Here is a 27,290-nt window from a genome sequence, read left to right on the forward strand (position 1 = left end):
GAATTGTTTGAAGGTTTTCGAGAGACTTTCTTCCTCCAATATTTTACTAACAGCCCGATATGTAACTTGGTGGTTTAATAACTTTGAGATCATCATATTGGCCAATGACGGTGTTTCTGCCATTTAATTCGGCATTTAAGACATGTGAGAAACATTATCTCAAAAAACTTGCGCTAAAAGAAGGTACGTGTAACTGTTTAAATAGCATTTCAATCTCGAAAATAATATCAGCATGCATATCCCGTGTGGTCTAGTGGTTAGGATCCGGCACACTCACCGCCGTGGCCGGGGTTCGATTCCCCGCACGGGAGAATGCGATTTTACAACATTTCCTATTGTCGAATCTGGCCATTAATACTTTAAAATAATGTGGTTTTGTTAAGTCATTGATGGATTTGGCCCACTAACAGAAAATGAACATTGCACAAACTCAGCATTTCCACTGGCTTTTTCCATGTGTTTAAGAAACCAATACAAATTTTCAATTGCATAATAAAAGTTGAGCAAGCTTTAGAATATGCTTTGGGTCGAATTGTTTGAAGGTTTTCGAGAGACTTTCTTCCTCCATTATTTTACTAACAGCCCGATATGTAACTTGGTGGTTTAATAACTTTGAGATCATCATATTGGCCAATGACGGTGTTTCTGCCATTTAATTCGGCATTTAAGACATGTGAGAAACATTATCTGAAAAAACTTGCGCTGAAAGACCGTACGTGCAACTGTTAAAATAACATTTCAATCGCTAAAATAACATTAGCATGAACCGTGTGGTCTAGTGGTTAGGATACGGCGCTCTCACCGCCGTGGCAGGGTTTCGATTCCCCGCACGGGAGAATGCGATTTCACAACATTTCCTACTGTCGAATCCGGCTATTGAAACTTTAGAATAATGTGGTTGTGTTAAGTCATTGATGGATTTGGTCCAACTAACAGAAAATGAACAATGCACAAACTCAGCATTTCCACTAGCTTTTTCCATGTGTTTAAGAAACCAATACAAATTTTCAATTGCATAATAATGGTTGAGGAAGACTTAGAATATACTTTGCCTCGAAGTGTTTGAAAGTTTTCGAGAGACATTCTTTCTCCAAAACTTTACTAACATCCCGATATGTAACTTGGTGCTTTAATAACTTTGAGATCAGCATATTGGATAATGGCGGTGTTTCTGACTTTCAACTCGGCATTTAAGACATGTGAGAAACATTATCTGAAAAAACTTGCGCTGAAAGACCGTACGTATAACTGTTATAATAGCATTTCAATGGCGAAAATAATAGCATCATGCATATCCCGTGTGGTATAATGGTTAGGATCCGGCGCTCTCACCGCCGTGGCAGGGTTTCGATTCCCCGCACGGGAGAATGCGATTTCACAACATTTCCTATTGTCGAATCCGGCTATTGAAACTTTAGAATAATGTGGTTGTGTTAAGTCATTGATGGATTTGGTCCAACTAACAGAAAATGAACAATGCACAAACTCAGCATTTCCACTAGCTTTTTCCATGTGTTTAAGAAACCAATACAAATTTTCAATTGCATAATAATGGTTGAGGAAGACTTAGAATATACTTTGCCTCGAAGTGTTTGAAAGTTTTCGAGAGACATTCTTTCTCCAAAACTTTACTAACATCCCGATATGTAACTTGGTGCTTTAATAACTTTGAGATCAGCATATTGGATAATTGCGGTGTTTCTGACTTTCAACTCGGCATTTAAGACATGTGAGAAACATTATCTGAAAAAACTTGCGCTGAAAGACCGTACGTATAACTGTTATAATAGCATTTCAATGGCGAAAATAATAGCATCATGCATATCCCGTGTGGTATAATGGTTAGGATCCGGCGCTCTCACCGCCGTGGCCGGGGTTCGATTCCACGCACGGGAGAATGCGATTTTACAACATTTCCTATTGTGGAATCCTGCCTTTGCCACTTTAAAATAATGTGGTAATGTTAAGTCATTGATGGATTTGGTCCAACTAACAGAAAAGTAACAATGCACAAACTCAGCATTTCCACTAGCTGTTTCCATGTGTTTAAAAAAAAGTACAAATTTTCAATTGCATAATAAAGGTTGAGGAAGACTTAGAAAATACTTTGCCTCGAAGTGTTTGAAAGTTTTCGAGAGACATTCTTTTTCCAAAACTTTACTAACATCCCGATATGTAACTTGGTGCTTTAATAACTTTGAGATCAGCATATTGGATAATGGCGGTGTTTCTGACTTTTAACTTGGCATTTAAGACATGTGAGAAACATTATCTGAAAAAACTTGCACTGAAAGAACGTACGTACAACTGTTAAAGTAGCATTTCAATCGCAAAAATAAAAGCATCAGGCATATCCCGTGTTGTCTAGTGGTTAGGATACGGCACTCTCACCGCCGTGACAGGGTTTCGATTCCCCGCACGGGAGAATGCGATTTCACAACATTTCCTATTGTCGAATCCGGCTATTGAAACTTTAGAATAATGTGGTTGTGTTAAGTCATTGATGGATTTGGTCCAACTAACAGAAAATGAACAATGCACAAACTCAGCATTTCCACTAGCTTTTTCCATGTGTTTAAGAAACCAATACAAATTGTCAATTGCATAATAATGGTTGAGGAAGACTTAGAATATACTTTGCCTCGAAGTGTTTGAAAGTTTTCGAGAGACATTCTTTCTCCAAAACTTTACTAACATCCCGATATGTAACTTGGTGCTTTAATAACTTTGAGATCAGCATATTGGATGATGGCGGTGTTTCTGACTTTCAACTCGGCATTTAAGACATGTGAGAAACATTATCTGAAAAAACTTGCGCTGAAAGACCGTACGTATAACTGTTATAATAGCATTTCAATGGCGAAAATAATAGCATCATGCATATCCCGTGTGGTATAATGGTTAGGATCCGGCGCTCTCACCGCCGTGGCCGGGTTCGATTCCACGCACGGGAGAATGCGATTTTACAACATTTCCTATTGTGGAATCCTGCCTTTGCCACTTTAAAATAATGTGGTAATGTTAAGTCATTGATGGATTTGGTCCAACTAACAGAAAAGTAACAATGCACAAACTCAGCATTTCCACTAGCTGTTTCCATGTGTTTAAAAAAAAGTACAAATTTTCAATTGCATAATAAAGGTTGAGGAAGACTTAGAAAATACTTTGCCTCGAAGTGTTTGAAAGTTTTCGAGAGACATTCTTTTTCCAAAACTTTACTAACATCCCGATATGTAACTTGGTGCTTTAATAACTTTGAGATCAGCATATTGGATAATGGCGGTGTTTCTGACATTTAACTTGGCATTTAAGACATGTGAGAAACATTATCTGAAAAAACTTGCACTGAAAGAACGTACGTACAACTGTTAAAGTAGCATTTCAATCGCAAAAATAATAGCATCAGGCATATCCCGTGTTGTCTAGTGGTTAGGATACGGCGCTCTCACCGCCGTGACAGGGTTTCGATTCCCCGCACGGGAGAATGCGATTTCACAACATTTCCTATTGTCGAATCCGGCTATTGAAACTTTAGAATAATGTGGTTGTGTTAAGTCATTGATGGATTTGGTCCAACTAACGGAAAATGAACAATGCACAAACTCAGCATTTCCACTAGCTTTTTCCATGTGTTTAAGAAACCAATACAAATTTTCAATTGCATAATAAAAGTTGAGGAAGCTTTAGAATATGCTTTGGGTCGATTTGTTTGAAGGTTTTTGAGAGACATTCTTTCTCCAATACTTTACTAAGAGCCCGATATGTAACTTTGTGCTTTAACAACTTTGAGATCATCATATTGGCCAATGGCGGTGTTTCTGACTTTTAACTCGGCATTTAAGACATGTGAGAAACATTATCTGAAAAAACTTGCACTGAAAGAACGTACGTACAACTGTCAAAGTAGCATTTCAATCGCGAAAATAATAGCATCAGGCATATCCCGTGTTGTCTAGTGGTTAGGATACGGCGCTCTCACCGCCGTGGCCGCCGCACAGGAGAATGCGACTTCACAACATTTCCTATTGTCGAATCCGGCTATTGAAACTTTAAAATAATGTGGTTGTGTTAAGTCATTGATGGATTTGGTCCAACTAACAGAAAATGAACAATGCACAAACTCAGCATTTTCACTAGCTTTTTCCATGTGTTTAAGAAACCAATACAAATTTTCAATTGCATAATAAAAGTTGAGGAAGCTTGAGAATATGCTTTGGGTCGATTTGTTTGAAGGTTTTTGAGAGACATTCTTTCTCCAATACTTTATTAACAGCCCGATATGTAACTTGGTGCTTTAAGAACTTTGAGATCATCATATTGGCCAATGGCGGTGTTTCTGACTTTTAACTCGGCATTTAAGACATGTGGGAAACATTATCTCAAAAAACTTGCACTAAAAGGACGTACGTACAACTGTTATAATAGCATTTCAATCGCGAAAATAATAGCATCATGCATATCCCGTGTGGTCTAGTGGTTAGGATCCGGCGCTCTCACCGCCGTGGCCGGGGTTCGATTCCCCGCACGGGAGAATGCGATTGTACAACATTTCCTATTATCGATTCAGGCCATTGAAACTTTAAAATAATGTGGTTGTGTTAAGTCATTGATGGATTTGGTCCAACTAACAGAAAATGAACAATGCACAAACTCAGCATTTCCACTAGCTTTTTCCATGTGTTTAAGAAACCAATACAAATTTTCAATTGCACAATAAAAGTTGAGGAAGCTTTAGAATATGCTTTGGGTCGATTTGTTTGAAGGTTTTTGAGAGACATTCTTTCCCCAATATTTTACTAACAGCCCGATATGTAACTTGGTGCTTTAATAACTTTGAGATCAGCATATTGGATAATGGCGGTGTTTCTGACTTTTAACTCGGCATTTAAGACATGTGAGAAACATTATCTGAAAAAACTTGCACTGAAAGGACGTACGTATAACTGTTATAATAGCATTTCAGTCGCAAAAATATTAGCATCATGCATATCCCGTGTGGTATAATGGTTAGGATCCGGCGCTCTCACCGCCGTGGCCGGGGTTTGATTCCACGCACGGGAGAATGCGATTTTACAACATTTCCTATTGTGGAATCCTGCCTTTGCCACATTAAAATAATGTGGTAATGTTAAGTCATTGATGGATTTGGTCCAACTAACAGAAAAGTAACAATGCACAAACTCAGCATTTCCACTAGCTGTTTCCATGTGTTTAAAAAAAAGTACAAATTTTCAATTGCATAATAAAGGTTGAGGAAGACTTAGAAAATACTTTGCCTCGAAGTGTTTGAAAGTTTTCGAGAGACATTCTTTTTCCAAAATTTTACTAACATCCCGATATGTAACTTGGTGCTTTAATAACTTTGAGATCAGCATATTGGATAATGGCGGTGTTTCTGACTTTTAACTCGGCATTTAAGACATGTGAGAAACATTATCTGAAAAAACTTGCGCTGAAAGAACGTACGTACAACTGTTAAAGTAGCATTTCAATCGCAAAAATAATAGCATCAGGCATATCCCGTGTTGTCTAGTGGTTAGGATACGGCGCTCTCCCCGCCGTGGCAGGGTTTCGATTCCCCGCACAGGAGAATGCGATTTCACAACATTTCCTATTGTCGAATCCGGCTATTGAAACTTTGGAATAATGTGCTTGTGTTAAGTCATTGATGGATTTGGTCCAACTAACAGAAAATGAACAATGCACAAACTCAGCATTTCCACTAGCTTTTTCCATGTGTTTAAGAAACCAATACAAATTTTCAATTGCATAATAAAAGTTGAGGAAGCTTTAGAATATGCTTTGGGTCGATTTGTTTGAAGGTTTTTGAGAGACATTCTTTCTCCAATACTTTACTAACAGCCCGATATGTAACTTTGTGCTTTAACAACTTTGAGATCATCATATTGGCCAATGGCGGTGTTTCTGACTTTTAACTCGGCATTTAAGACATGTGAGAAACATTATCTGAAAAAACTTGCACTGAAAGAACGTACGTACAACTGTTAAAGTAGCATTTCAATCGCGAAAATAATAGCATCAGGCATATCACGTGTTGTCTAGTGGTTAGGATCCGGCGCTCTCACCGCCGTGGCCGGGGTTCGATTCCCCGCACGGGAGAATGCGATTGTACAACATTTCCTATTATCGATTCTGGCCATTGAAACTTTAAAATAATGTGGTTGCGTTAAGTCATTGATGGATTTGGTCCAACTAACAGAAAATGAACAATGCACAAACTCAGCATTTCCACTAGCTTTTTCCATGTGTTTAAGAAACCAATACAAATATTCAATTGCATAATAAAAGTTGAGGAAGCTTTAGAATATGCTTTGGGTCGATTTGTTTGAAGGTTTTTGAGAGACATTCTTTCTCCAATATTTTACTAACAGCCCGATATGTAACTTGTTGCTTTAACAACTTTGAGATCATCATATTGGCCAATGGCGGTGTTTCTGACTTTTAACTCGGCATTTAAGACATGTGAGAAACATTATCTCAAAAAAATTTGCGCTGAAAGGACGTACGTACAACTGTTATAATAGCATTTCAATCGCGAAAATAATGGCATCATGCATATCGCGTGTCGTCTAGTGGTTAGGATCCGGCGCTCTTACCGCCGTGTCCGGGGTTCGATTCCCCGCACGTGAGAATGCGATTGTACAACATTTCCTATTGTCGAATCTGGCCATTGAAACTTTAAAATAATGTTGTTGTGTTAAGTCATTGATGGATTTGGTCCAACTAACAGAAAATGAACAATGCACAAACTCAGCATTTTCACTAGCTTCTTCCATGTGTTTAAGAAACCAATACAAATTTTCAATTGCATAATAAAAGTTGAGGAAGCTTTAAAATATGCTTTGGGTCGAATTGTTTGAAGGTTTTCGAGAGACATTCTTTCTCCAATATTTTTCTATTAGCCCGATATGTAACTTGGTGCTTTAAAAACTTTGAGATCATAATATTGGACAATTGCCGTGTTTTTGACTGTTAACTCGGCATTTAAGACATATGAGAAACATTATCTCAAAAAACCTGCGCTGAAAGAACGTACGTACAACTGTTAAAATAGCATTTAAATCGCGAAGTAAATATCATCATGCATATCCCGTGTGGTCTGGTGGTTAGGATCCGGCGCTCTCTTCGCCGTGGCCGGGGTTCGATTCCCGGCACGGGAGAGTACGATTTTACAACATTTCCTATTGTCGAATCTGGCCATTGAAACTTTAAAATAATGTGGTAGTGTTAAGTCATTGATGGATTTGGTCCACCTAACAGAAAATGAATATTGCAGAACCTCAGCGTTTCCACTAACTTTTTCGTCTGTTTAAGAAACAAGTACAAATTTTTAATTTCATAATAAAGGTTGAGGAAGATTTAGAAAATTCTTTGCGTCGAAGTGTTTGAAGGTTTTCGAGAGACATTCCTTCACCAATATTTTACTAACAGCCCGATAAGTTACTTGGTGCTTTAATAACTTTGAGATCAGCATATTGGCCAATGGCGGCCTTTTTGACTTTTAACTCGGCATTTAAGACATGTGAGAAACAATATCTCAAAAGAATTTTGCTGAAAGAAAGTACGTACAACTGTAAAAATAGCATTTCAATCCCGAAATAAATATCATCATGCATATCCCGTGTGGTCTAGTGCTTAGGATCCGGCGCTCTCTTCGCCGTGTCCGGGGTTCGAATCCCCGCGCGGATGAATGCGATTTTACAACATTTCCTATTGTGGAATCCTGCCTTTTTCACTTTAAAATAATGTGGTAGTGTTAAGTCATTGATGGATTTGGACCAACTAACAGAAAATGAACAATGCACAAACTCAGCATTTCCACTAGCTCTTTCCATGTGTTTAAAAAACAAGTACAATTTTCCAATTGCATAATAAATGTTGAGGAAGACTTAGAAAATACTTTGCCTCGAAGTGTTTGAAAGTTTTCGAGAGACATTCTTTCTCCAAAACTTTACAAACTTTCCGATATGTAACTTGGTGCTTTAATAACTTTGACATCAGCAAATTGGCCAATGGCGGTGTTTCTGACTTTTAACTTGGCATTAAAGAGATGTGAGAAACATTATCTGAAAAAACTTGCGCTGAAAGAACGCACGTATAACTGTTTAAATAGCATTTTAATCGCTAAAATAACATCAACATATCCCGTGTGGTCTAGTGGTTAGGATCCGGCGCTCTCACCGCCGTGGCCGGGGTTCGATTCCCCGCACTGGAGATTGCGGTTTCACAACATTTCCTTTTGTCGAATCTGGCCATTGAAACTTTAAAATAATGTGGTTGTGTTAAGTCATTGATGGATTTGGTCCATCTAACAGAAAATGAACAATGCAGAAAGTCAGCGTGTCCACTAACTTCTTCCGCATGATTAAAAAACCAGTACAAATTTTCCATTGCATAATAAAAGTTCGGGCAGCTTTAGAAAATGCTTTGCGTCGAAGTGTTTGAAGGTTTTCGAGTGACATTCCTTCACCAATACTTTACTAACAGCCCGATATGTAACTTTGTGCTTTAACAACTTTGAGATCATCATATTGGCCAATGGCAGTGTTTCTGACTTTTAACTCGGCATTTAAGACATGTGAGAAACATTATCTGAAAAAACTTGCACTGAAAGAACGTACGTACAACTGTTAAAGTAGCATTTCAATCGTGAAAATAATAGCATCAGGCATATCCCGTGTTGTCTAGTGGTTAGGATCCGGCGCTCTCACCGCCGTGGCCGGGGTTCGATTCCCCGCACGGGAGAATGCGATTGTACAACATTTCCTATTATCGATTCTGGCCATTGAAACTTTAAAATAATGTGGTTGTGTTAAGTCATTGATGGATTTGGTCCAACTAACAGAAAATGAACAATGCACAAACTCAGCATTTCCACTAGCTTTTTCCATGTGTTTAAGAAACCAATACAAATTTTCAATTGCATAATAAAAGTTGAGGAAGCTTTAGAATATGCTTTGGGTCGATTTGTTTGAAGGTTTTTGAGAGACATTCTTTCTCCAATATTTTACTAACAGCCCGATATGTAACTTGGTGCTTTAACAACTTTGAGATCATCATATTGGCCAATGGCGGTGTTTCTGACTTTTAACTCGGCATTTAAGACATATGAGAAACATTATCTCAAAAAACTTGCGCTGAAAGAACGTACGTACAACTGTTAAAATAGCATTTCAATCGCGAAGTAAATATCATCATGCATATCCCGTGTGGTCTGGTGGTTAGGATCCGGCGCTCTCTTCGCCGTGGCCGGGGTTCGATTCCCCGCACGGGAGAGTACGATTGTACAACATTTCCTATTGTCGAATCTGGCCATTGAAACTTTAAAATAATGTTGTTGTGTTAAGTCATTGATGGATTTGGTCTAACTAACAGAAAATGAATAATGCACAAACTCAGCATTTTCACTAGCTTCTTCCATGTATTTAAGAAACCAATACAAATTTTCAATTGCATAATAAAAGTTGAGGAAGCTTTAAAATATGCTTTGGGTCGAATTGTTTGAAGGTTTTCGAGAGAAATTCTTTCTCCAATATTTTTCTATTAGCCCGATATGTAACTTGGTGCTTTAATCACTTTGAGATCATCATAATGGCCAATTGCGGTGTTTTTGACTTTTAACTCGGCATTTAAGACATATGAGAAACATTATCTCAAAAAACTTCCGCTGAAAGAACGTACGTACAACTGTTAAAATAGCATTTCAATCGCAAAGTAAATATCATCATGCATATCCCGTGTGGTCTGGTGGTTAGGATCCGGCGTTCTCTTCGCCGTGGCCGGGGTTCGATTCCCCGCACGGGAGAGTACGATTTTACAACATTTCCTATTGTCGAATCCGGCCATTGAAACTTTAAAATAATGTGGTAGTGTGAAGTCATTGATGGATTTGGTCCAACTAAGACAAAATGAACAATGCACAAACTCAGCATTTCCACTAGCTTTTTTCATGTGTTTAAAAAACAAGTACAAATTTTCCATTGCATAATAAAAGTTCGGGCAGCTTTAGAAAATGCTTTGCGTCGAAGTGTTTGAAGGTTTTCGAGTGACATTCCTTCACCAATACTTTACTAACAGCCCGATATGTAACTTTGTGCTTTAACAACTTTGAGATCATCATATTGGCCAATGGCGGTGTTTCTGACTTTTATCTCGACATTTAAGACATGTGAGAAACATTATCTGAAAAAACTTGCACTGAAAGAACGTACGTACAACTGTTAAAGTAGCATTTCAATCGTGAAAATAATAGCATCAGGCATATCCCGTGTTGTCTAGTGGTTAGGATCCGGCGCTCTCACCGCCGTGGCCGGGGTTCGATTCCCCGCACGGGAGAATGCGATTGTACAACATTTCCTATTATCGATTCTGGCCATTGAAACTTTAAAATAATGTGGTTGTGTTAAGTCATTGATGGATTTGGTCCAACTAACAGAAAATGAACAATACACAAACTCAGCATTTCCACTAGCTTTTTCCATGTGTTTAAGAAACCAATACAAATTTTCAATTGCATAATAAAAGTTGAGGAAGCTTTAGAATATGCTTTGGGTCGATTTGTTTGAAGGTTTTTGAGAGACATTCTTTCTCCAATATTTTACTAACAGCCCGATATGTAACTTGGTGCTTTAACAACTTTGAGATCATCATATTGGCCAATGGCGGTGTTTCTGACTTTTAACTCGGCATTTAAGACATATGAGAAACATTATCTCAAAAAACTTGCGCTGAAAGAACGTACGTACAACTGTTAAAATAGCATTTCAATCGCGAAGTAAATATCATCATGCATATCCCGTGTGGTCTGGTGGTTAGGATCCGGCGCTCTCTTCGCCGTGGCCGGGGTTCGATTCCCCGCACGGGAGAGTACGATTGTACAACATTTCCTATTGTCGAATCTGGCCATTGAAACTTTAAAATAATGTTGTTGTGTTAAGTCATTGATGGATTTGGTCTAACTAACAGAAAATGAACAATGCACAAACTCAGCATTTCCACTAGCTTTTTTCATGTGTTTAAAAAACAAGTACAAATTTTCCATTGCATAATAAAAGTTCGGGCAGCTTTAGAAAATGCTTTGCGTCGAAGTGTTTGAAGGTTTTCGAGTGACATTCCTTCACCAATACTTTACTAACAGCCCGATATGTAACTTTGTGCTTTAACAACTTTGAGATCATCATATTGGCCAATGGCGGTGTTTCTGACTTTTATCTCGACATTTAAGACATGTGAGAAACATTATCTGAAAAAACTTGCACTGAAAGAACGTACGTACAACTGTTAAAGTAGCATTTCAATCGTGAAAATAATAGCATCAGGCATATCCCGTGTTGTCTAGTGGTTAGGATCCGGCGCTCTCACCGCCGTGGCCGGGGTTCGATTCCCCGCACGGGAGAATGCGATTGTACAACATTTCCTATTATCGATTCTGGCCATTGAAACTTTAAAATAATGTGGTTGTGTTAAGTCATTGATGGATTTGGTCCAACTAACAGAAAATGAACAATACACAAACTCAGCATTTCCACTAGCTTTTTCCATGTGTTTAAGAAACCAATACAAATTTTCAATTGCATAATAAAAGTTGAGGAAGCTTTAGAATATGCTTTGGGTCGATTTGTTTGAAGGTTTTTGAGAGACATTCTTTCTCCAATATTTTACTAACAGCCCGATATGTAACTTGGTGCTTTAACAACTTTGAGATCATCATATTGGCCAATGGCGGTGTTTCTGACTTTTAACTCGGCATTTAAGACATATGAGAAACATTATCTCAAAAAACTTGCGCTGAAAGAACGTACGTACAACTGTTAAAATAGCATTTCAATCGCGAAGTAAATATCATCATGCATATCCCGTGTGGTCTGGTGGTTAGGATCCGGCGCTCTCTTCGCCGTGGCCGGGGTTCGATTCCCCGCACGGGAGAGTACGATTGTACAACATTTCCTATTGTCGAATCTGGCCATTGAAACTTTAAAATAATGTTGTTGTGTTAAGTCATTGATGGATTTGGTCTAACTAACAGAAAATGAATAATGCACAAACTCAGCATTTTCACTAGCTTCTTCCATGTATTTAAGAAACCAATACAAATTTTCAATTGCATAATAAAAGTTGAGGAAGCTTTAAAATATGCTTTGGGTCGAATTGTTTGAAGGTTTTCGAGAGAAATTCTTTCTCCAATATTTTTCTATTAGCCCGATATGTAACTTGGTGCTTTAATCACTTTGAGATCATCATAATGGCCAATTGCGGTGTTTTTGACTTTTAACTCCGCATTTAAGACATATGAGAAACATTATCTCAAAAAACTTCCGCTGAAAGAACGTACGTACAACTGTTAAAATAGCATTTCAATCGCGAAGTAAATATCATCATGCATATCCCGTGTGGTCTGGTGGTTAGGATCCGGCGTTCTCTTCGCCGTGGCCGGGGTTCGATTCCCCGCACGGGAGAGTACGATTTTACAACATTTCCTATTGTCGAATCCGGCCATTGAAACTTTAAAATAATGTGGTAGTGTGAAGTCATTGATGGATTTGGTCCAACTAAGACAAAATGAACAATGCACAAACTCAGCATTTCCACTAGCTTTTTTCATGTGTTTAAAAAACAAGTAAAAATTTTCAATTGCATAATAAATGTTGAGGAAGATTTAGAAAATACTTTGCCTCGAAGTGTTTGAAAGTTTTCGAGAGACATTCTTTCACCAATATTTTACTATCATCCGGATATGTAACTTGGTGCTTTAATAACTTTGAGATCAGCATATTGGATAATGCCGGTGTTTCTGACTCTTACCTCGGCATTTAAGACATGTGAGAAACATTATCTGAAAAAACTTGCACTGAAAGAACGTACGTATAACTGTTTAAATAGCTTTTCAATCTCGAAAACAGCATCATTACATCCCGTGTAGTCTAGTGGTTAGGATCCGGCGCTCTCACTGCCGTGGCCGGGTTCGACTCCCCGCACGGGAGAGTACGATTTTACAACATTTCCTATTGTCGAATCTGGCCATTGAAACTTTAAAATAATGTGGTTGTGTTAAGTCATTGATGGATTTGGTCCACCTAACAGAAAATGAATATTGCAGAACCTCAGCGTTTCCACTAACTTTTTCGTCTGTTTAAGAAACAAGTACAAATTTTTAATTTCATAATAAAGGTTAAGGAAGATTTAGAAAATTCTTTGCGTCGAAGTGTTTGAAGGTTTTCGAGAGACATTCCTTCACCAATATTTTACTAACAGCCCGATAAGTAACTTGGTGCTTTAATAACTTTGAGATCAGCATATTGGCCAATGGCGGCCTTTTTGACTTTTAACTCGGCATTTAAGACATGTGAGAAACAATATCTCAAAAGATTTTTGCTGAAAGAAAGTACGTACAACTGTAAAAATAGCATTTCAATCGCGAAATAAATATCATCATGCATATCCCGTGTGGTCTAGTGCTTAGGATCCGGCGCTCTCTTCGCCGTGGCCGGGGTTCGATTCCCTGCACGGATGAATGCGATTTTACAACATTTCCTATTGTGGAATCCTACCTTTTCCACTTTAAAATAATGTGGTAGTGTTAAGTCATTGATGGATTTGGACCAACTAACACAAAATGAACAATGCACAAACTCAGCATTTCCACTAGCTTTTTCCATGTGTTTAAAAAACAAGTACAAATTTCCAATTGCATAATAAATGTTGAGGAAGACTTAGAAAATACTTTGCCTCGAAGTGTTTGAAAGTTTTCGAGAGACATTATTTTTCCAAAACTTTACTAACATCCCGATATGTAATTTGGTGCTTTAATAACTTTGAGATCAGCATATTGGATAATGCCGGTGTTTCTGACTCTTACCCCGGCATTTAAGACATGTGAGAAACATTATCTAAAAAAACTTGCACTGAAAGAACGTACGTATAACTGTTTAAATAGCTTTTCAATCTCGAAAATAGCATCATTACATCCCGTGTAGTCTAGTGGTTAGGATCCGGCGCTCTCACTGCCGTGGCCGGATTCGACTCCCCGCACGGGAGAGTACGATTTTACAACATTTCCTATTGTCGAATCTGGCCATTGAAACTTTAAAATAATGTGGTTGTGTTAAGTCATTGATGGATTTGGTCCACCTAACAGAAAATGAATATTGCAGAACCTCAGCGTTTCCACTAATTTTTTCGTCTGTTTAAGAAACAAGTACAAATTTTTAATTTCATAATAAAGGTTGAGGAAGATTTAGAAAATTCTTTGCGTCGAAGTGTTTGAAGGTTTTCGAGAGACATTCCTTCACCAATATTTTACTAACAGCCCGATAAGTAACTTGGTGCTTTAATAACTTTGAGATCAGCATATTGGCCAATGGCGGCCTTTTTGACTTTTAACTCGGCATTTAAGACATGTGAGAAACAATATCTCAAAAGATTTTTGCTGAAAGAAAGTACGTACAACTGTAAAAATAGCATTTCAATCGCGAAATAATTATCATCATGCATATCCCGTGTGGTCTAGTGCTTAGGATCCGGCGCTCTCTTCGCCGTGGCCGGGGTTCGATTCCCTGCACGGATGAATGCGATTTTACAACATTTCCTATTGTGGAATCCTACCTTTTTCACTTTAAAATAATGTGGTAGTGTTAAGTCATTGATGGATTTGGACCAACTAACACAAAATGAACAATGCACAAACTCAGCATTACCACTAGCTGTTTCCATGTGTTTAAAAAACAAGTACAAATTTCCAATTGCATAATAAATGTTGAGGAAGACTTAGAAAATACTTTGCCTCGAAGTGTTTGAAAGTTTTCGAGAGACATTATTTTTCCAAAACTTTACTAACATCCCGATATATAACTTGGTGCTTTAATAACTTTGAGATCAGCATATTGGATAATGGCGGTGTTTCTGACTTTTAACTCGGCATTTAAGACATGTGAGAAACATTATCTGAAAAAACGTGCACTGAAAGAACGTACGTACAACTGTTAAAATAGCATTTCAATCGCGAAAATAATAGCATCAGCCATATGCCGTGTTGTCTAGTGGTTAGGATACGGCGCTCTCTTCGCCGTGGCCGGGGTTCGTTTCCCCGCACGGGAGAATGCGTTCTTACAACATTTCATATTGTCGAATCCTGCCTTTGCCACTTTAAAATAATGTGGTGGTGTTAAGTCATTAATGGATTTGGTCCAACTAACAGGAAATGAACAATGCACAAACTCAGCATTTCCACTAGCTTTTTCAATGTGTTTAAGAAACCAATACAAACTTTCAATTGCATAATAAAAGTTGAGGAAGCTTTAGAATATGCTTTGGGTCGATTTGTTTGAAGGTTTTTGAGAGACATTCTTTCTCCAATATTTTTCTATTAGCCCGATATGTAACTTGGTGCTTTAATAACTTTGACATCAGCAAATTGGCCAATGGCGGTGTTTCTGACTTTTAACTTGGCATTTAAGACATGTGAGAAACATTATCTGAAAAAACTTGCGCTGAAAGAACGCACGTATAACTGTTTAAATAGCATTTCAATCGCTAAAATAACATCAACATATCCCGTGTGGTCTAGTGGTTAGTATCCGGCGCTCTCACCGCCGTGGCCGGGGTTCGATTCCCCGCACGGGAGAATGCGATTGTACAACATTTCCTATTATCGATTCTGGCCATTGAAACTTTAAAATAATGTGGTTGTGTTAAGTCATTGATGGATTTGGTCCAACTAACAGAAAATGAACAATGCACAAACTCAGCATTTCCACTAGCTTTTTCAATGTGTTTAAGAAACCAATACAAACTTTCAATTGCATAATAAAAGTTGAGGAAGCTTTAGAATATGCTTTGGGTCGATTTGTTTGAAGGTTTTTAAGAGACATTCTTTCTCCAATATTTTTCTATTAGCCCGATATGTAACTTGGTGCTTTAATAACATTGAGATCATCATATTGGCCAATTGCGGTGTTTTTGACTTTTAACTCGGCATTTAAGACATATGAGAAACATTATCTCAAAAAACTTGCGCTGAAAGAACGTACGTACAACTGTTAAAATAGCATTTCAATCGCGAAGTAAATATCATCATGCATATCCCGTGTGGTCTGGTGGTTAGGATCCGGCGCTCTCTTCGCCGTGGCCGGGGTTCGATTCCCCGCACGGGAAAGTACGATTTTACAACATTTCCTATTGTCGAATCTGGCCATTGAAACTTTAAAATAATGTGGTTGTGTTAAGTCATTGATGGATTTGGTCCACCTAACAGAAAATGAATATTGCAGAACCTCAGCGTTTCCACTAACTTTTTCGTCTGTTTAAGAAACAAGTACAAATTTTTAATTTCATAATAAAGGTTGAGGAAGATTTAGAAAATTCTTTGCGTCGAAGTGTTTGAAGGTTTTCGAGAGACATTCCTTCACCAATATTTTACTAACAGCCCGATAAGTAACTTGGTGCTTTAATAACTTTGAGATCAGCATATTGGCCAATGGCGGCCTTTTTGACTTTTAACTCGGCATTTAAGACATGTGAGAAACAATATCTCAAAAGATTTTTGCTGAAAGAAAGTACGTAGAACTGTAAAAATAGCATTTCAATCGCGAAAAAAATATCATCATGCATATCCCGTGTGGTCTTGTCCTTAGGATCCGGCGCTCTCTTCGCCGTGGCCGGGGTTCGATTCCCTGCACGGATGAATGCGATTTTACAACATTTCCTATTGTGGAATCCTACCTTTTCCACCTTAAAATAATGTGGTAGTGTTAAGTCATTGATGGATTTGGACCAACTAACACAAAATGAACAATGCACAAACTCAGCATTTCCACTAGCTGTTTCCATGTGTGTAAAAAACAAGTACAAATTTCCAATTGCATAATAAATGTTGAGGAAGACTTAGAAAATACTTTGCCTCGAAGTGTTTGAAAGTTTTCGAGAGACATTATTTTTCCAAAACTTTACTAACATCCCGATATGTAACTTGGTGCTTTAATAACTTTGAGATCAGCATATTGGATAATGGCGCTGTTTCTGACTTTTAACTCGGCATTTTAAGACATGTGAGAAACATTATCTGAAAAAACGTGCACTGAAAGAACGTACGTACAACTGTTAAAATAGCATTTCAATCGCGAAAATAATAGCATCAGGCATATGCCGTGTTGTCTAGTGGTTAGGATACGGCGCTCTCACCGCCGTGGCCGGGGTTCGATTCCCCGCACGGGAGAATGCGATTGTACAACATTTCCTATTATCGATTCTGGCCATTGAAACTTTAAAATAATGTGGTTGTGTTAAGTCATTGAGGTATTTGGTCCAACTAACAGAAAATGAACAATGCACAAACTCAGCATTTCCACTAGCTTTTTCAATGTGTTTAAGAAACCAATACAAACTTTCAATTGCATAATGAAAGTTGAGGAAGCTTTAGAATATGCTTTGGGTCGATTTGTTTGAAGGTTTTTGAGAGACATTCTTTCTCCAATATTTTTCTATTAGCCCGATATGTAACTTGGTGCTTTAATAACTTTGAGATCATCATATTGGCCAATTGCGGTGTTTTTGACTTTTAACTCGGCATTTAAGACATATGAGAAACATTATCTCAAAAAACTTGCGCTGAAAGAACGTACGTACAACTGTTAAAATAGCATTTCAATCGCGAAGTAAATATCATCATGCATATCCCGTGTGGTCTGGTGGTTAGGATCCGGCGCTCTCTTCGCCGTGGCCGGGGTTCGATTCCCCGCACGGGAAAGTACGATTTTACAACATTTCCTATTGTCGAATCTGGCCATTGAAACTTTAAAATAATGTGGTAGTGTTAAGTCATTGATGGATTTGGTCCAACTAAGACAAAATGAACAATGCACAAACTCAGCATTTCCACTAGCTTTTTCCATGTGTTTAAAAAACAAGTAAAAATTTTCAATTGCATAATAAAGGTTGAGGAAGATTTAGAAAATACTTTGCCTCGAAGTGTTTGAAAGTTTTCGAGAGACATTCTTTCACCAATATTTTACTAACATCCCGATATGTAACTTGGTGCTTTAATAACTTTGAGATCAGCATATTGGATAATGCCGGTGTTTCTGACTCTTAACTCGGCATTTAAGACATGTGAGAAACATTATCCGAAAAAACTTGCACGGAAAGAACGTACGTATAACTGTTTAAATAGCTTTTCAATCTCGAAAATAGCATTATTACATCCCGTGTGGTCTAGTGGTTAGGATCCGGCGCTCTCACTGCCGTGGCCGGGTTCGACTCCCCGCACGGGAGAGTACGATTTTACAACATTTCCTATTCTCGAATCTGGCCATTGAAACTTTAAAATAATGTGGTTGTGTAAAGTCATTGATGGATTTGGTCCACCTAACAGAAAATGAATATTGCAGAACCTCAGCGTTTCCACTAACTTTTTCGTCTGTTTAAGAAACAAGTACAAATTTTGAATTTCATAATAAAGGTTGAGGAAGATTTAGAAAATTCTTTGCGTCGAAGTGTTTGAAGGTTTTCGAGAGACATTCCTTCACCAATATTTTACTAACAGCCCGATAAGTAACTTGGTGCTTTAATAACTTTGAGATCAGCATATTGGATAATGGCGGTGTTTCTGACTTTTAACTCGGCATTTAAGACATGTGAGAAACATTATCTGAAAAAACTTGCACTGAAAGAACGTACGTACAACTGTTAAAATAGCATTTCAATCGCGAAAATAATAGCATCAGGCATATCCCGTGTTGTCTAGTGGTTAGGATACGGCGCTCTCTTCGCCGTGGCCGGGGTTCGTTTCCCCGCACGGAAGAATGCGTTTTTACAACATTTCATATTGTCGAATCCTGCCTTTGCCACTTTAAAATAATGTGGTGGTGTTAAGTCATTAATGGATTTGGTCCAACTAACAGGAAATGAACAATGCACAAACTCAGCAATTCCACTAGCTTTTTCCATGTGTTTAAGGAGCAAGTACAAATTTTCAATTGCATAATAAAGGTTGAGGAAGACTTAGAAAACACTTTGCCTCGAAGTGTTTGAAAGTTTTCGAGAGACATTCTTTCTCCAAAACTTTACTAACATCCCGATATGTAACTTGGTGCTTTAATAACTTTGAGATCAGCATATTGGCCAATGGCGGTGTTTCTGACTTTTAACTCGGCATTTAAGACATGTGAGAAACATTATTTCAAAAAACTTGCGCTGAATAGACGTAAGTACAACTATTAAAATAACATTTCAATGGCGAAAATAATAGCATCATGCATATCCCGTGTGGTCTAGTGGTTAGGATCCGGCGCTCTCACCGCCGTGGCTGGGATTCGATTCCCCGCACGGGAGAATGCGATTTTACAACATTTCCTACTGTCGAATCTGGCCATTAAAACTTTAAAATAATGTGGTTTTGTTAAGTCATTGATGGATTTGGTCCAACTAACAGAAAATGGACATTGCACAAACTCAGCATTTCCACTGGCTTTTTCCATATGTTTAAGAAACCAATACAAATTTTCAATTGCATAATAAAAGTTGAGGAAGCTTTAGAATATGCTTTGGGTCGAATTGTTTGAAGGTTTTCGAGAGACTTTCTTCCTCCAATATTTTACTAACAGCCCGATATGTAACTTGGTGGTTTAATAACTTTGAGATCATCATATTGGCCAATGACGGTGTTTCTGCCATTTAATTCGGCATTTAAGACATGTGAGAAACATTATCTCAAAAAACTTGCGCTAAAAGAAGGTACGTGTAACTGTTTAAATAGCATTTCAATCTCGAAAATAATATCAGCATGCATATCCCGTGTGGTCTAGTGGTTAGGATCCGGCGCTCTCACCGCCGTGGCCGGGGTTCGATTCCCCGCACGGGAGAATGCGATTTTACAACATTTCCTATTGTCGAATCTGGCCATTAATACTTTAAAATAATGTGGTTTTGTTAAGTCATTGATGGATTTGGTCCAACTAACAGAAAATGAACATTGCACAAACTCGGCATTTCCACTGGCTTTTTCGATGTGTTTAAGAAACCAATACAAATGTTCAATTGCATAATAAAAGTTGAGGAAGCTTTAGAATATGCTTTGCGTCGAATTGTTTGAAGGTTTTCGAGAGACTTTCTTCCTCCAATATTTTACTAACAGCCCGATATGTAACTTTGTGGTTTAATAACTTTGAGATCATCATATTGGCCAATGACGGTGTTTCTGCCATTTAATTCGGCATTTAAGACATGTGAGAAACATTATCTCAAAAAACGTGCGCTAAAAGAAGGTACGTGCAACTGTTAAAATAACATTTCAATCGCTAAAATAACATTAGCATGAACCATGTGGTCTAGTGGTTAGGATCCGGAGCTCTCACTGCCGTGGCCGGAGTTCGATTCCCCGCACTGGAGAATACGGTTTCACAACTTTTCCTATTGTCGAATCTGGCCATTGAAACTTTAAAATAATGTGGTTGTGTTAAGTCATTGATGGATTTGGACCATCTAACAGAAAATGAACAATGCAGAAAGTCAGCGCGTCCACTAACTTTTTCCGCATGATTAAAAAACAAGTACGAATATTCAATTGCATAATAAAAGTTGGGGAAGCTTTAAAAAAGGCTTTGGGTCGAATTATTTGAAGGTTTTCAAGAGACATTCGTTCTCCAATATTTTACTAACAGCCCGATATGTAACTTGGTGCTTTAATAACTTTGAGATCATCATATTGGCCAATGGCGGAAATCTGACTTTTAACTCGGCATTTAAGACATGTGAGAAACATTATCTCAAAAAACTTGCGCTGAAAGAACGTACGTGTAACTGTTTAAATAGCATTTCAATCTCGAATATAATATCAGCATGCATATCCCGTGTGGTCTGGTGGTTAGGATCCGGTGCTTTCACCGCCGTGGCCGGGGTTCGATTCCCTGCACGGGAAAATGCGATTTTACAACATTTCCCATTGTCGCATCCAGCCTTTGCCACTTTAAAATAATGTGGTTGTGTTAAGTCATTGATGGATTTGGTCCAACTAACAGAAAATGAACAGTGCACAAACTCAGCAATTCCACTAGGTTTTTCCATGTGTTTAAGAAACAAGTACAAATTTTCAATTGCATAATAAAGGTTGAGGAAGACTTAGAATATACTTTGCCTCGAAGTGTTTGAAAGTTTTCGAGAGACATTCTTTCTCCAAAACTTTACTAACATCCCGATATGTAACTTGGTGCTTTAATAACTTTGAGATCAGCATATTGGATAATGGCGGTGTTTCTGACTTTCAACTCGGCATTTAAGACATGTGCGAAACATTATCTGAAAAAACTTGCGCTGAAAGACCGTACGTATAACTGTTATAATAGCATTTCAATGGCGAAAATAATAGCATCATGCATATCCCGTGTGGTATAATGGTTAGGATCCGGCGCTCTCACCGCCGTGGCCGGGGTTCGATTCCACGCACGGGAGAATGCGATTTTACAACATTTCCTATTGTGGAATCCTGCCTTTGCCACTTTAAAATAATGTGGTAATGTTAAGTCATTGATGGATTTGGTCCAACTAACAGAAAATGAACAATGCACAAACTCAGCATTTCCACTAGCTTTTTCCATGTGTTTAAAAAAAAGTACAAATTTTCAATTGCATAATAAAGGTTGAGGAAGACTTAGAAAATACTTTGCCTCGAAGTGTTTGAAATTTTTCGAGAGACATTCTTTTTCCAAAACTTTACTAACATCCCGATACGTAACTTGGTGCTTTAATAACTTTGAGATCAGCATATTGGATAATGGCGGTGTTTCTGACTTTTAACTCGGCATTTAAGACATGTGAGAAACATTATCTGAAAAAACGTGCACTGAAAGAACGTACGTACAACTGTTAAAATAGCATTTCAATCGCGAAAATAATAGCATCAAGCATATCCCGTGTTGTCTAGTGGTTAGGATACGGCGCTCTCTTCGCCGTGGCCGGGGTTCGTTTCCCCGCACGGAAGAATGCGTTTTTACAACATTTCATATTGTCGAATCCTGCCTTTGCCACTTTAAAATAATGTGGTGGTGTTAAGTCATTAATGGATTTGGTCCAACTAACAGGAAATGAACAATGCACAAACTCAGCAATTCCACTAGCTTTTTCCATGTGTTTAAGGAGCAAGTACAAATTTTCGATTGCATAATAAAGGTTGAGGAAGACTTAGAAAATACTTTGCCTCGAAGTGTTTGAAAGTTTTCGAGAGACATTCTTTCTCCAAAATTTTACTAACATCCCGATATGTAACTTGGTGCTTTAATAACTTTGAGATCAGCATATTGGCCAATGGCGGTGTTTCTGACTTTTAACTCGGCATTTAAGACATGTGAGAAACATTATCTCAAAAAACTTGCGCTAAAAGAAGGTACGTGTAACTGTTTAAATAGCATTTCAATCTCGAAAATAATATCAGCATGCATATCCCGTGTGGTCTAGTGGTTAGGATCCGGCGCTCTCACCGCCGTGGCCGGGGTTCGATTCCCCGCACGGGAGAATGCGATTTTACAACATTTCCTATTGTCGAATCTGGCCATTAATACTTTAAAATAATGTGGTTTTGTTAAGTCATTGATGGATTTGGTCCAACTAACAGAAAATGAACATTGCACAAACTCAGCATTTCCACTGGCTTTTTCGATGTGTTTAAGAAACCAATACAAATTTTCAATTGCATAATAAAAGTTGAGGAAGCTTTAGAATATGCTTTGCGTCGAATTGTTTGAAGGTTTTCGAGAGACTTTCTTCCTCCAATATTTTACTAACAGCCCGATATGTAACTTTGTGGTTTAATAACTTTGAGATCATCATATTGGCCAATGACGGTGTTTCTGCCATTTAATTCGGCATTTAAGACATGTGAGAAACATTATCTCAAAAAACGTGCGCTAAAAGAAGGTACGTGCAACTGTTAAAATAACATTTCAATCGCTAAAATAACATTAGCATGAACCGTGTGGTCTAGTGGTTAGGATCCGGAGCTCTCACTGCCGTGGCCGGAGTTCGATTCCCCGCACTGGAGAATACGGTTTCACAACTTTTCCTATTGTCGAATCTGGCCATTGAAACTTTAAAATAATGTGGTTGTGTTAAGTCATTGATGGATTTGGACCATCTAACAGAAAATGAACAATGCAGAAAGTCAGCGCGTCCACTAACTTTTTCCGCATGATTAAAAAACAAGTACGAATATTCAATTGCATAATAAAAGTTGGGGAAGCTTTAAAAAAGGCTTTGGGTCGAATTATTTGAAGGTTTTCAAGAGACATTTGTTCTCCAATATTTTACTAACAGCCCGATATGTAACTTGGTGCTTTAATAACTTTGAGATCATCATATTGGCCAATGGCGGAAATCTGACTTTTAACTCGGCATATAAGACATGTGAGAAACATTATCTCAAAAAACTTGCGCTGAAAGAACGTACGTGTAACTGTTTAAATAGCATTTCAATCTCGAATATAATATCAGCATGCATATCCCGTGTGGTCTGGTGGTTAGGATCCGGTGCTTTCACCGCCGTGGCCGGGGTTCGATTCCCTGCACGGGAGAATGCGATTTTACAACATTTCCTATTGTCGCATCCCGCCTTTGCCACTTTAAAATAATGTGGTTGTGTTAAGTCATTGATGGATTTGGTCCAACTAACAGAAAATGAACAGTGCACAAACTCAGCAATTCCACTAGGTTTTTCCATGTGTTTAAGAAACAAGTACAAATTTTCAATTGCATAATAAAGGTTGAGGAAGACTTAGAATATACTTTGCATCGAAGTGTTTGAAAGTTTTCGAGAGACATTCTTTCTCCAAAACTTTACTAACATCCCGATATGTAACTTGGTGCTTTAATAACTTTGAGATCAGCATATTGGATAATGGCGGTGTTTCTGACTTTCAACTCGGCATTTAAGACATGTGCGAAACATTATCTGAAAAAACTTGCGCTGAAAGACCGTACGTATAACTGTTATAATAGCATTTCAATGGCGAAAATAATAGCATCATGCATATCCCGTGTGGTATAATGGTTAGGATCCGGCGCTCTCACCGCCGTGGCCGGGGTTCGATTCCACGCACGGGAGAATGCGATTTTACAACATTTCCTATTGTGGAATCCTGCCTTTGCCACTTTAAAATAATGTGGTAATGTTAAGTCATTGATGGATTTGGTCCAACTAACAGAAAATGAACAATGCACAAACTCAGCATTTCCACTAGCTTTTTCCATGTGTTTAAAAAAAAGTACAAATTTTCAATTGCATAATAAAGGTTGAGGAAGACTTAGAAAATACTTTGCCTCGAAGTGTTTGAAAGTTTTCGAGAGACATTCTTTTTCCAAAACTTTACTAACATCCCGATACGTAACTTGGTGCTTTAATAACTTTGAGATCAGCATATTGGATAATGGCGGTGTTTCTGACTTTTAACTGGGCATTTAAGACATGTGAGAAACATTATCTGAAAAAACTTGCACTAAAAGAACGTACGTACAACTGTTAAAGTAGCATTTCAATCGCAAAAATAATAGCATCAAGCATATCCCGTGTTGTCTAGTGGTTAGGATACGGCGCTCTCACCGCCGTGGCAGGGTTTCGATTCCCCGCACGGGAGAATGCGATTTCACAACATTTCCTATTGTCGAATCCGGCTATTGAAACTTTAGAATAATGTGGTTGTGTTAAGTCATTGATGGATTTGGTCCAACTAACAGAAAATGAACAATGCACAAACTCAGCATTTCCAGTAGCTTTTTCCATGTGTTTAAGAAACCAATACAAATTTTCAATTGCATAATAAAAATTGAGGAAGCTTTAGAATATGCTTTGGGTCGATTTGTTTGAAGGTTTTTGAGAGACATTCTTTCTCCAATACTTTACTATCAGCCCGATATGTAACTTTGTGCTTTAACAACTTTGAGATCATCATATTGGCCAATGGCGGTGTTTCTAACTTTTAACTCGGCATTTAAGACATGTGAGAAACATTATCTGAAAAAACTTGCACTGAAAGAACGTACGTACAACTGTTAAAGTAGCATTTCAATCGCGAAAATAATAGCATCAGGCATATCCCGTGCTGTCTAGTGGTTAGGATACGGCGCTCTCACCGCCGTGGCCGCCGCACGGGAGAATGCGATTTCACAACATTTCCTATTGTCGAATCTGGCTATTGCAACTTTAAAATAATGTGGTTGTGTTAAGTCATTGATGGATTTGGTCCAACTAACAGAAAATGAACAATGCACAAACTCAGCATTTCCACTAAGTTTTTCCATGTGTTTAAGAAACCAATACAAATTTTCAATTGCATAATAAAAGTTGAGGAAGCTTTAGAATATGCTTTGGGTCGATTTGTTTGAAGGTTTTTGAGAGACATTCTTTCTCCAATACTTTATTAACAGCCCGATATGTAACTTGGTGCTTTAAGAACTTTGAGATCATCATATTGGCCAATGGCGGTGTTTCTGACTTTTAACTCGGCATTTAAGACATGCGAGAAACATTATCTCAGAAAAATTTGCACTGAAAGGACGTACGTACAACTGTTATAATAGCATTTCAATCGCGAAAATAATAGCATCATGCATATCCCGTGTGGTCTAATGGTTAGGATCCGGCGCTCTCACCACCGTGGCCGGGGTTCGATTCCCCGCACGGGAGAATGCGATTGTACAACATTTCCTATTATCGATTCTGGCCATTGAAACCTTAAAATAATGTGGTTGTGTTAAGTCACTGATGAATTTGGTCCAACTAACAGAAAATGAACAATGCACAAACTCAGCATTTCCACTAGCTTTTTCCATGTGTTTAAGAAACCAATACAAATTTTCAATTGCATAATAAAAGTTCAGGAAGCTTTAGAATATGCTTTGGGTCGATTTGTTTGAAGGTTTTTGAGAGACATTCTTTCTCCAATATTTTACTAACAGCCCGATATGTAACTTGTTGCTTTAACAACTTTGAGATCATCATATTGGCCAATGGCGGCGTTTCTGACTTTTAACTCGGCATTTAAGACATGTGAGAAACATTATCTGAAAAAACTTGCACTGAAAGAACGTACGTACAACTGTTAAAGTAGCATTTCAATCGCGAAAATAATAGCATCAGGCATATCCCGTGTTGTCTAGTGGTTAGGATACGGCGCTCTCACTGCCGTGGCCGCCGCACGGGAGAATGCGATTTCACAACATTTCCTATTGTCGAATCTGGCTATTGCAACTTTAAAATAATGTGGTTGTGTTAAGTCATTGATGGATTTGGTCCAACTAACAGAAAATGAACAATGCACAAACTCAGCATTTCCACTAAGTTTTTCCATGTGTTTAAGAAACCAATACAAATTTTCAATTGCATAATAAAAGTTGAGGAAGCTTTAGAATATGCTTTGGGTCGATTTGTTTGAAGGTTTTTGAGAGACATTCTTTCTCCAATACTTTATTAACAGCCCGATATGTAACTTGGTGCTTTAAGAACTTTGAGATCATCATATTGGCCAATGGCGGTGTTTCTGACTTTTAACTCGGCATTTAAGACATGTGAGAAACATTATCTCAAAAAAAATTGCACTGAAAGGACGTACGTACAACTGTTATAATAGCATTTCAATCGCGAAAATAATAGCATCATGCCTATCCCGTGTGGTCTAGTGGTTAGGATCCGGCGCTCACACCGCCGTGGCCGGGGTTCGATTCCCCGCACGGGAGAATGCGATTGTACAACATTTCCTATTATCGATTCTGGCCATTGAAACTTTAAAATAATGTGGTTGTGTTAAGTCATTGATGAATTTGGTCCAACTAACAGAAAATGAACAATGCACAAACTCAGCAATTCCACTAGCTTTTTCCATGTCTTTAAGAAACCAATAAAAATTTTCAATTGCATAATAAAAGTTGAGGAAGCTTTAGAATATGCTTTGGGTCGATTTGTTTGAAGGTTTTTGAGAGACATTCTTTCTCCAATATTTTACTGCCAGCCCGATATGTAACTTGTTGTTTAACAACTTTAAGATCATCATATTGGCCAATGGCAGTGTTTCTGACTTTTAACTCGGCATTTAAGACATGTGAGAAACATTATCTCAAAAAAATTTGCGCTGAAAGGACGTACGTACAACTGTTATAATAGCATTTCAATCGCGAAAATAATAGCATCATGCATATCCCGTGTGGTCTAGTGGTTAGGATCCGGCGCTCTCACCGCCGTGGCCGGGGTTTGATTCCCCGCACGGAAGAATGCGATTGTACAACATTTCCTATTGTCG

General features: G+C 38.1%; 17 non-coding genes across 17 annotated transcripts; all 17 read left to right on the top strand.

The window, feature by feature from the left end:
* The first annotated feature begins 4,459 nt into the window (after positions 1-4,459).
* On the top strand, positions 4,460-4,531 carry Trnae-cuc (transfer RNA glutamic acid (anticodon CUC)). The gene has a single exon. It is a non-coding gene; the product is annotated as a tRNA-Glu (tRNA).
* A 3,633-nt stretch (positions 4,532-8,164) lies between these two features.
* Trnae-cuc (transfer RNA glutamic acid (anticodon CUC)) lies at positions 8,165-8,236 on the top strand. The gene has a single exon. It is a non-coding gene; the product is annotated as a tRNA-Glu (tRNA).
* Positions 8,237-8,694: 458 nt separating this feature from the next.
* Positions 8,695-8,766, top strand: Trnae-cuc (transfer RNA glutamic acid (anticodon CUC)). Its single transcript has one exon. It is a non-coding gene; the product is annotated as a tRNA-Glu (tRNA).
* A 458-nt stretch (positions 8,767-9,224) lies between these two features.
* Trnae-cuc (transfer RNA glutamic acid (anticodon CUC)) lies at positions 9,225-9,296 on the top strand. The gene has a single exon. It is a non-coding gene; the product is annotated as a tRNA-Glu (tRNA).
* A 988-nt stretch (positions 9,297-10,284) lies between these two features.
* Positions 10,285-10,356, top strand: Trnae-cuc (transfer RNA glutamic acid (anticodon CUC)). The gene has a single exon. It is a non-coding gene; the product is annotated as a tRNA-Glu (tRNA).
* Positions 10,357-10,814: 458 nt separating this feature from the next.
* Trnae-cuc (transfer RNA glutamic acid (anticodon CUC)) lies at positions 10,815-10,886 on the top strand. The gene has a single exon. It is a non-coding gene; the product is annotated as a tRNA-Glu (tRNA).
* A 458-nt stretch (positions 10,887-11,344) lies between these two features.
* Positions 11,345-11,416, top strand: Trnae-cuc (transfer RNA glutamic acid (anticodon CUC)). Its single transcript has one exon. It is a non-coding gene; the product is annotated as a tRNA-Glu (tRNA).
* A 458-nt stretch (positions 11,417-11,874) lies between these two features.
* On the top strand, positions 11,875-11,946 carry Trnae-cuc (transfer RNA glutamic acid (anticodon CUC)). The gene has a single exon. It is a non-coding gene; the product is annotated as a tRNA-Glu (tRNA).
* Positions 11,947-15,568: 3,622 nt separating this feature from the next.
* On the top strand, positions 15,569-15,640 carry Trnae-cuc (transfer RNA glutamic acid (anticodon CUC)). The gene has a single exon. It is a non-coding gene; the product is annotated as a tRNA-Glu (tRNA).
* Positions 15,641-16,098: 458 nt separating this feature from the next.
* Positions 16,099-16,170, top strand: Trnae-cuc (transfer RNA glutamic acid (anticodon CUC)). The gene has a single exon. It is a non-coding gene; the product is annotated as a tRNA-Glu (tRNA).
* Positions 16,171-17,158: 988 nt separating this feature from the next.
* On the top strand, positions 17,159-17,230 carry Trnae-cuc (transfer RNA glutamic acid (anticodon CUC)). Its single transcript has one exon. It is a non-coding gene; the product is annotated as a tRNA-Glu (tRNA).
* Positions 17,231-17,688: 458 nt separating this feature from the next.
* Positions 17,689-17,760, top strand: Trnae-cuc (transfer RNA glutamic acid (anticodon CUC)). Its single transcript has one exon. It is a non-coding gene; the product is annotated as a tRNA-Glu (tRNA).
* A 2,042-nt stretch (positions 17,761-19,802) lies between these two features.
* On the top strand, positions 19,803-19,874 carry Trnae-cuc (transfer RNA glutamic acid (anticodon CUC)). Its single transcript has one exon. It is a non-coding gene; the product is annotated as a tRNA-Glu (tRNA).
* Positions 19,875-22,446: 2,572 nt separating this feature from the next.
* Trnae-cuc (transfer RNA glutamic acid (anticodon CUC)) lies at positions 22,447-22,518 on the top strand. Its single transcript has one exon. It is a non-coding gene; the product is annotated as a tRNA-Glu (tRNA).
* Positions 22,519-25,609: 3,091 nt separating this feature from the next.
* Positions 25,610-25,681, top strand: Trnae-cuc (transfer RNA glutamic acid (anticodon CUC)). The gene has a single exon. It is a non-coding gene; the product is annotated as a tRNA-Glu (tRNA).
* Positions 25,682-26,658: 977 nt separating this feature from the next.
* Positions 26,659-26,730, top strand: Trnav-cac (transfer RNA valine (anticodon CAC)). The gene has a single exon. It is a non-coding gene; the product is annotated as a tRNA-Val (tRNA).
* Positions 26,731-27,188: 458 nt separating this feature from the next.
* Trnae-cuc (transfer RNA glutamic acid (anticodon CUC)) lies at positions 27,189-27,260 on the top strand. Its single transcript has one exon. It is a non-coding gene; the product is annotated as a tRNA-Glu (tRNA).
* Positions 27,261-27,290: the final 30 nt, after the last annotated feature.

Source organism: Hydractinia symbiolongicarpus, chromosome 11, assembly GCF_029227915.1.
Source record: "Hydractinia symbiolongicarpus strain clone_291-10 chromosome 11, HSymV2.1, whole genome shotgun sequence".
Classification (NCBI taxonomy): Eukaryota; Metazoa; Cnidaria; class Hydrozoa; order Anthoathecata; family Hydractiniidae; genus Hydractinia; species Hydractinia symbiolongicarpus.